Source organism: Ipomoea nil, unplaced genomic scaffold (genome assembly GCF_001879475.1).
Source record: "Ipomoea nil cultivar Tokyo-kokei standard unplaced genomic scaffold, Asagao_1.1 scaffold3016, whole genome shotgun sequence".
Classification (NCBI taxonomy): Eukaryota; Viridiplantae; Streptophyta; class Magnoliopsida; order Solanales; family Convolvulaceae; genus Ipomoea; species Ipomoea nil.
Genome location: NW_017619444.1, coordinates 592990 through 602770, shown reverse-complemented (window position 1 = coordinate 602770; position 9781 = coordinate 592990). Strand labels below are relative to the sequence as shown.

Below are 9781 nucleotides of genomic sequence, written 5' to 3'. Positions count from 1 at the left end.
AATCTTAATTCCAAACTAAATATTACAAACGATTAATTGGCACTAGGTGATTAAACATTGTGATCCCAAGAATCCTGTTTTGCTCTATTGTTTACAAAACCCTGTTATTTATTTATTTATTTATTTTTTCTACTTGTTATTTTCTGCAATTACCCAACCTTCAAGTTTCGCTCAGACTAGTTCCATATGAGTCACCTAGTAGCTAGTGATTAGTACCCCATCTCTCTGTGGTTTGACAGCCCGAATACTCCGGGTATTATTTGTTTGCCCCAAAATACCGCAATCAAATTGGCGCCGTTGCCGGGGAAGTGGCGTTACGTACTGACATTAGCAAAAGTCTTACTTTAGGAGTCTAGTCTATTTTATTTTTACTTTATTTTTATTTTTGCTAACCGATAACGAGTTTCTTGTGTTGTGCTATGTTTCTGTTATCTGTAGTCTTGGTGTTGTATGCGAACTCGCTCTTCAGGGAAGGAAGGATTAGAACCTTTTAACCTGGAGATTGAAAAGCAGTCCAAGTTCTTAAGAAAACAGGTCAGGATGGCGCAGGGAGGAAATCAGAACAATTTGGCTCACAATGAAGAGGGAGTCAATCAACCACTACGCATTGGGAGGCCCATTTCAGACTACATTGCTCCAGATGTAGCAGAACATGGAAGTATCAATGTGCTAGGGGTTGATGCTAATAATTTTGAAATTAAACCGGCTATTATTTAGATGGCTGCTTCAGATCCTTTTGGTGGGTCACCAACAGAAGACCCTAATGCTCACATTGTAAAATTTCTGAGGATTTGCAGTACTTTCAAAATTAACGGAGTCCAGGGCGATGCTATCAAGCTTCGCCTCTTTCCATTCACTGTAAGGGATAAAGCTAACAGTTGGTTTGCCTCTTATCCGGTGAACCATTTTGAAACTAGGGACCAGTTGCACAGAGAGTTCCTTAAGAGATTTTATCCCATATCTAAGACTCAGAAAATGAGGAGATCAATTCAGAATTTCAGACAGTTAACTGGTGAGTCTTTGGCAGAGTCATGGGAGAGATTCAAAGAGATGAGGAGACAATGTCCTCATCATGGTATTTAGAGTTGGGACTTAATGATGGCTTTCTATGAGGGATTATTGGATAATTCAAAAATCCTAGTTGATGCTTCATCGGGGGGATCATTTACATTCCTAGAGCCAGATCAAGCTGAAGAACTATTGGAAAAGATTGGATGAATGGGACAACTTGGTACTCAGAGAGATCTTCCCAGAAATTGGTGGGAGGTGTGAATGAAGTTGATCAAATATCAGCTCTATCAGCTAAGTTTGATAATGTTGCCACTTTAGTTCAATAGTTGGCTCAAATTGCTATCAAGAATCAAACTCCAGGTAATCTTTCTACATCTTCTACTCCTCAAAGACCTATAATGATGTGTGAGCTTTGTGGAGGAGAGCACCATTCAGAGGAGTGTCTCAGTGTTGACTCTAGCCACAATGGAACAAGTTGATGTGATAGGGTATGGTAGTATACAACCGGCATTCCAGCAACGAGGAACCTACAATCCAAATGCACCAAGAAATCATCCTGGTTTCTCTTGGAGTAATCCAACTGGGGCAGCTAATCCCCAGCACTTGAGTGGTAGAAGTCAACCGCTAGGATTTCAGGGACAACAAAATTTTAGAGGGGGTCCTTCACAACAATTCAGGCAAAACCAAGGATATCAAGCTCCAGTAAATCAATCCAAGCCTAATGTGGAAACACCATTCCCGTCAAATATGGAAGTATTGTTGGAAAAATTGGTTAAAGGTCAGGTGGAGCTTACAGAGAGGATGGATCAGATGAATGTTCATCAAAATATGATTGAAAATTAGTTAGCAAATCAACCTTTTACATCGAGTACTAAAGTCACAGGGAAGTTGCCAGCTTTGACCGAAAATCCAAGAGAACACATGAATGTCATCACCACTAGGAGTGGGAAGCAACTACTAGACCGACCGTATCCCAACAAGGAGCAAATTGCCAAGAGGAATCTAGAAGGTGAGAATGAGAAAGTGAATAAAGGTGTTATTGCCCAAGACAAGGAAGATGAGATACAAGAAATTCAGCCCGTGAAGAAGCATACACCACCTCTACCCTTCCCACAAAAATTCAAGAAATCTAGGGAAGAGGAAAGAAGAGCAAAATTTTTCAGTTTGATCAAGCAACTGGATATCACCATTCCTTTGCTTGATGCAGTAACTGAGATTCCTTCGTATGCTAAGTTTTTGAAAGAGATTTTATCCAACAAGAGGAGAGCTGAGGATCGTGAGATAGTAGCAGTAAGTGAAGAATGCAGTGCCTTAATTCAAAACAAGTTTCTTCCAAAGCTTAGGGATTCTGGGAGTTTCTCTATCCCTTGTGTTATTGGAGGATCACTTGTTCAAAGAGCTTTATGTGATTTAGGGGCAAGTGTGAGTTTGATGCCCTATTCTTTGTGCCAAAAGCTACAACTTGGAGAGCCAAAACCTACATCCATGACTCTTCAGTTAGCAGACAGATCAATGAAGTATCCTATTGGAATTCTGGAAGATGTGCCAGTGAAGATTGACAAATTTTACATTCCGGGAGACTTCGTGGTGTTAGAGATGGAAGAAGATGCTAAAATTCCTATTATCCTTGGGAGACCATTCTTGGCAACTGCTGGAGTTGTGATCAATGTCAAAAGGGGAACCTTAGTTCTTGAAATTGGAGAAGATAAAGTTGAATTTAATGTTTTCGAATTGGCTAACAAATCTTCTTGTCTTGATTCTTGTTTTTATGTAGATGAAATCGACTCATGCGTTGCAGCCTATGAGAGGGGTAAATGGATCTCTAATGATACTTTACAACTCGAAAGTAAAGACACTACAGAGAGTGAATATTTGGATGATGGTACGAATGGTGAGGAATCACAAGAATTGCCACTAATGTCCATTGCCTGTAACACTGAGGAAAAAGAACCACCACAGGTAGAATTAAAACCTTTACCAACAAATTTGAGGTATGCTTATCTTGGTCCAAATTCTACCTACCCAGTGATTGTAAGTGCTCATTTGAAAGATGATGAAACTGAGAAATTATTAAATGTGCTGAGAAAACATAAAAAAATCTTTGGGTACACTATTGATGATATTGTTGGAATTAGTGCTTCTTACTGCATGCACATGATTAATTTAGAGGATGGGCATAGACCCAGTGTTGAGCACCAACGTAGGTTAAATCCTACGATGCAGGAGGTTGTGAAGAAAGAGGTTTTAAAATTGTTGAAAGCTGGCATCATTTATCTTGTTCCTGACAGTAAGTGGGTCAGTCCTATTCACGTGGTCCCAAAGAAAGGAGGGACAACTGTGGTCCGCAATGATAAGAATGAGCTTATTCCTACCAGGTTAGTCACTGGGTGGAGGATGTGCACGGACTACAGAAAGTTGAACAATGCCACCAGGAAGGATCATTTTCCTCTTCCGTTTGTTGATCAGTTGATTGAAAGGATGGCTAAATATTCTTACTTTTGCTTTCTTGATGGTTTTTCGGGGTTCTTTCAGATCCCTATCCACCCCGATAACTAAGAGATGACTACTTTTACATGCCCCTATGATACATTTGCATATCGAAGGATGCCATTTGGGTTATGTAACGCACCAGCTACATTTCAAAGGTGCATGTTAGCCAGTTTTTCCGATTTAGTTGAGAAGACTATGGAAGTATTCATGGATGATTTTTCTGTATATGGTTCTTCTTTTGATAATTGTCTTGATAATTTGGATAAGGAATTGGGAAAGTGTCAAGAAGCAAACCTTGTTTTAAATTGGGAAAAATGTCACTTTATGGTGCAACAAGGGATTGTTCTTGGACACAAGATATCAGAAAAAGGAATTGAGGTTGACCCGACCAAGGTGGAAGTCATAGAGAAACTGCCACCACCTGTTTCAGTAAAGGGTATAAGGAGTTTTCTTGGCCATGCAGGGTTCTACAGGAGATTTATCAGAGACTTTTCAAAAATTTCTAAACCTTTAACTCAATTGCTTTTAAAAGATGCTAACTTTGTTTTTGATGATTCCTGTCTTGAAGCTTTTTCCAGGCTAAAGGCAGCATTGACAACAGCACCTATAATGTCTCCTCCAGATTGGAACTTACCATTTGAGATTATGTGTGATGCAAGTGATTTTGCTGTAGGGGCCGTCCTTTGTCAAAAGAAGGGCAAGTGCCTACACCCAATCTACTATGCAAGTCGTACCCTTGATGATGCTCAGGTTAACTATTCCACAACAGAGAAGGAGATGCTGGTTGTAGTCTTTGCTATTGATAAATTCCGATCTTACCTGAATGGATACAAGGTGATTGTCCATACCGATCACTTAGCATTGAGGTACTTGATGAGCAAAAAGGAATCCAAGCCAAGACTGATGAGGTGGACTCTTCTGCTTCAAGAGTTTGACTTGGAAATCAGAGACAAAAATGGGATAGAAAATCTTGTAGCTAATCATTTGTCCCGATTAGAAAATCAAAACGAAGTGGCTGAAGAAGAAAAGATTCCAATCAATGATTACTTCGTGGGAGAGCAACTGATGGCTCTTCGTGCTTTTATGCCCTGGTATTCAGATTTGGTGAATTATGTGGTTTGCCAACAATTCCCACCAAATGCTTCTAGATCATTGAAGAAGAAATTACAAACTGATGCAAAATTTTATCTTTGGGATGAACAGTTTCTGTACAAGAGGTGTGCTGATGGAATATTAAGAAGATGCTTACCCGAAGACGAGATAGAAAGTGTCTTAACCCATTGCCACTCATCACCTTATGGAGGGCACTTTGGCCCTTCTCGAACTGCGGAAAAAGTTTTGCAGTCAGGATTTTATTGGCCCAGTATATTCAAAGATGCACATAAATATTAGGCTATTAGCATATGTCATTTGGAAAATAGAGAAAAAAACACGCGCGGTGGCGTTTTTGTAATATTTTAAACAAAAATTAGCGTCTGTTGTGAAAGAAGAACAGATGCTAATAGTGTAATACTAATAAATCAGGCCTCCTTAGCGACTGTTCTTCTTTGAACAGTAACCTATTTGTCATAAGATTTTAAAAAAATAATAATATATGTTATAAGGACGTACGAAGAATTGATTGATTGAGGTCAACTCATGCTATCCTATCACCATTTACTCACCATCCCCTTTGCTTCGTTCCACAGCTCAGCTCCTTGTAGAATTCACCATTTACTCACCATCTCCTTTGCTTCCATAGTACGTTCTTCTCCTAGTAGCCTTCACCATCCCCATAACCTTAAACATTCTCTTAGCCTTCATCTCTATCTTGAGCTTTGCCGGCAACCTCCAGAGGAACGGCGACAACAACCATCGGAGAAACGGACACGATGCCGCGGCGAAGGTGACTGGCGACGACATTGAGGAGCGGCAACCTGAAGAAGCAGCGTCCAAACAGTGCAGCATCTCCGGTGGTAACCTCCCTCCAGCAGCGCATCTCCAGTCGTATCTCCTTCAGGTACGTACATCGTAGTATTATTATTATTATTATTATTATTATTATTATTATTAGAAGATATATGCCGTAGGTAGTTGTTGCTATTATTATTATTATTATTATTATTATTATTATTATTATTATTATTATTATTATTGTTATTGTTATTGTTATTGTTATTGTTATTGTTATTGTTATTGTTATTATTATTGTTATTATTAATATTGTTATGTTATTATTATTATTATTATTATTATTATTATTATTATTATTATTATTATTATTATTATATGTGATATACAGTACACAGCTCCCTTTATTATTATTATTATTATTATTATTATTATTATTATTATTATTATTATTATTATTATTACTATTATTATTATTTTATTATTATTATTATTATTATTATTATTATTATTATTATTATTATTTTGTGATATGCAGTACGTAGCTCAGCTCTATTATTATTATTATTATTATTATTATTATTATTATTATTATTATTATTATTATTATTATTGTTGTTGTTGTTGTTGTTGTTATTATTATTATTATTATTATTATTATGCAATATTTATGGCTTATTATGTTAAGAAAAAAAATTACTTTTTATGCAATGTCAGAGTAATGTGTGATTTTTTATGGTTTATTAATATAGATATACAATGTGATATTAATTTGTGATATGTAATATTTTAGGAAGAAAATAGTGACTTTTTAATAAAAATTATAAATTTAAAGACTTCAACCATGCTTGCAGATGAGAGATATCGATCGTAGTTGGATGTATGGGAAACGAAATACATATGAATATATGTTAGGGATTGAAAATTTTCTAAAGTATGCTGAAGAAAATAAAAATAGAAATGGAGAAGAATTTTTGGTATGCCCTTGTTATGATTGTAAGAATCTGAGGAAATTTCGTAGTTCTGAGCAAGTTAGGAGTCATTTAATATGCCGTGGCTTTAAAGAAGGTTATAACCAATGGATATGGCATGGTGAGAGTGTACTTCCTAATACAAACACCAGTGAAAATATAATAGCTAATGATGAAGAGAATGATGTTCACCGAAAAAAAAAATGATGAAGAGAATGATGGTGATAAAAATAATGTAGACAATGAGGAGAATGGGGAGAATGATCGAATAGATGAACTCATGCGTGATATTCAAGGAGATGATAGTGAAATGCCTCCTGTATTTGAAAGTTTCTCTATTGATTCAGAAAAACCTTTGTTCCCTGGGTGTAAAAGCTTTACAAAGTTATCTGCTGTGCTAAAATTATATAACTTAAAAGCAATGAATGGATGGAGTGATAAGAGCTTTACACAGTTATTAGAACTTTTTAAAAAGATGCTTCCTGATGATAATGAGCTTCCTATTTCAACTTGTGAGGCTAAGAAAATGTTGTGCCCGTTGGGTATGGAGATCAAGAAGATACATGCATGTCCAAATGATTGTGTATTATATTGGAAGGAATATAGTGACTTGCATGTATGTCCAAAGTGTGGAGCATCACGTTATAAGAGAAAAAATGGTGTTAATGGGTGTGAGGATAAGAAAAGCCTCCAGTGAAGGTGTTATGGTATCTACCTGTAATACCAAGATTCAAATGTTTTTTTGCAAATCCAAATGATGCAAAGAATTTGCAGTGGCATGCTAAAGGGAGAAAAGAAGATGGAAAATTAAGACACCCAGCCGATTCTCCTCAATGGAGGAACATTAATAGCATGTTTCCTGAATTTGGCAATGAAAACAGGAATCTTAGGCTTGGGTTATGCACCGATGGAATGAACCCCCATGGTAACATGAGTAGTCGACATAGCACTTGGCCGGTCCTTTTGGTAGCTTACAATCTTCCTCCTTGGTTGTGTATGAAGCGCAAGTACATCATGCTATCATTGTTGATTTCAGGGCCTAAACAACCCGGGAACGACATAGATGTGTACTTAGCACCACTTGTGGAAGATTTGAAAATGTTGTGGGATGAAGGCGTGATGGTGTTTGATGCATATAGTCAAACAAACTTCACTTTGCGGGCCATGTTATTTTGCACAATAAATGATTTTCCAGCATATGGTAACTTGTCGGGGTATACTACAAAAGGAGTGAAGGCGTGCCCTATTTGTGAAGATGAAACAACTGATCTTTGGTTGAGTAATAGTAGAAAGAATGTATTCATGAGTCATCGAGTCTTTCTCCCTACTAATCATCCTTATCGAAAGAGGAAAAAGTGTTTCAATGGAAAAACTGAGACTCGTGTGGCTCGCTTTCCATTATCAGGCATGCAATTTATGAACGAGTAAAAAATATTAATGTTGATTTGGGCAAAACGTCTAAACATGCTGAAAAGGGTATATGGAAAAAAAGGTCAATTTTTTGGGATTTACCATATTGGAAACATTTATCTGTGCGGCATTGTCTTGATGTGATGCATGTTGAGAAAAATGTGTGTGACAATATTGTTGGGACGTTATTGAATATCCAGGGTAAAACTAAAGATGGCATTAAAGCTAGAAAAGATATGGTAGAAATGGGAATACGAGATAAGTTAGCACCCCAAGAATCAGGAAAGCGAACTTACTTACCTCCAGCTTGTTATACTATGTCTAAATAAGAGAAAACAAGTTTTTGTGGATGTTTGAATGATGTGAAGGTTCCTTCAGGTTACTCATCCAATATTTAAAAACTTGTGTCAATGAAGGATTTGAAGTTGATTGGTATGAAGTCTCATGATTGTCATGTTTTAATGCAACACATGTTACCTGTTGCTATCCGAGATGCCTTACCAAAAGATGTTAGACATGCCATTACAAAGATTTGTTTCTTTTTCAATGCTATTTGTAATAAAGTTGTTGATCCAGAGATGTTGGATGATTTGCAGGCAGATGTGGTAGTGACTCTATGTCAATTTGAAATGTATTTCCCCCCCTCATTTTTTGACATTATGGTGCACTTAATTGTTCACTTGGTGAGAGAAATTAAATTGTGTGGTCCAGTATTCTTAAGGTATATGTATCCGTTTGAGAGATACATGGGGATACTTAAAGGATACGTGAGAAATCGATTTCGACCAGAAGGTAGTATCATTGAAGGTTATGCTGCTGAGGAGGTGATAGAGTTTTGTACTGATTATTTGGAAAATGTTGAATCTATTGGTGTTCCTAAATCTCGTCACGAGGGTAGACTTACAGGAAAAGGTGTTATTGGGTAAAAAACAGATATACCAAGTGCTGATATGCGTGATAAAGCTCACCAACTTGTATTGCAACATATATATGAGGTTCATCCATACTTAGACAAACACTTGTCCATGTTAAGACATGAAAATCCTTCAAAGGGTGAAAGGTGGGTGACCAATGAGCACAACCACACATTTATGAGCTGGTTCAAAGATAGAGTGATGCGAGAGTTATCTAAAGTGCCAAATAAAATCAGTGAAACCATTAAGTTATACAATACTTTGACATATTGACTTTTACCTTATTAATTATTGACTATTGATTTGATAATTTAATACAGAGTTAATACCCAAAATCGTCCTCGACTATAGTGGTTTTTCTCAATTTCGTCCTAAACGACTTTGGTGACCTAATATCGTCCCAGACTTTTGTGTTTCGCTCAATTTAGTCCCAGACTTTTGTATTTTTGCTCAATTTAGTCCCTCATTTGTTATTCTGTCCATTTGGTGTTAAATAAATAGACAATTCAGTAATTTTAATATTGGCATCTCTTTACTCATAGACATGTGAACTGCGAAATCCCCTTTTTTTTATGAATTACTCACAGAATTACTCCTAAAACTGCGAATATAAAATTTGATTTGCAGGTCCGGGAGTAATTCTGGGTGTAATTCGTACAAGAAAGAGGAATTTCGCACTTCACAAGTTGAAAGTAAAGAGAGATCAATATTGACATTATTGAATTGTCCCTTTATTTAACACCAATTTGACGGAATAACAAATGGAGGACTAAATTGAGCGAAACACAAAAGTCTGGGACGATATTAGGTCACCAAAGTCGTTTAGGACGAAATTGAGAAAAACCACTATAGTCGAGGACGATTTTGGGTATTAACTCATTTAATATACTTAAAAATAAGTATTGACTATTATTTTTTTTCTTTGATTTGAAACCATTAGTGGTTAGCATATGGCCCTGCTATGCTTGTCAGTTATTACGAAGGATATGACATTAATGGATATACGTTTTACACAAAATGTCAAGATGATAAGAGTACTGTGCAAAATAGTGGAGTTACAATAGTAGCATTATCTAGAGATTACTCTAGTGCTAG

At 36.6% G+C, this 9781-nt stretch overlaps 1 pseudogene; it reads left to right on the top strand.

Moving 5' to 3' along the window:
- The first annotated feature begins 6534 nt into the window (after window positions 1–6534).
- On the top strand, window positions 6535–7790 carry LOC109163253 (annotated as a pseudogene).
- The last annotated feature ends 1991 nt before the right edge of the window (window positions 7791–9781 follow it).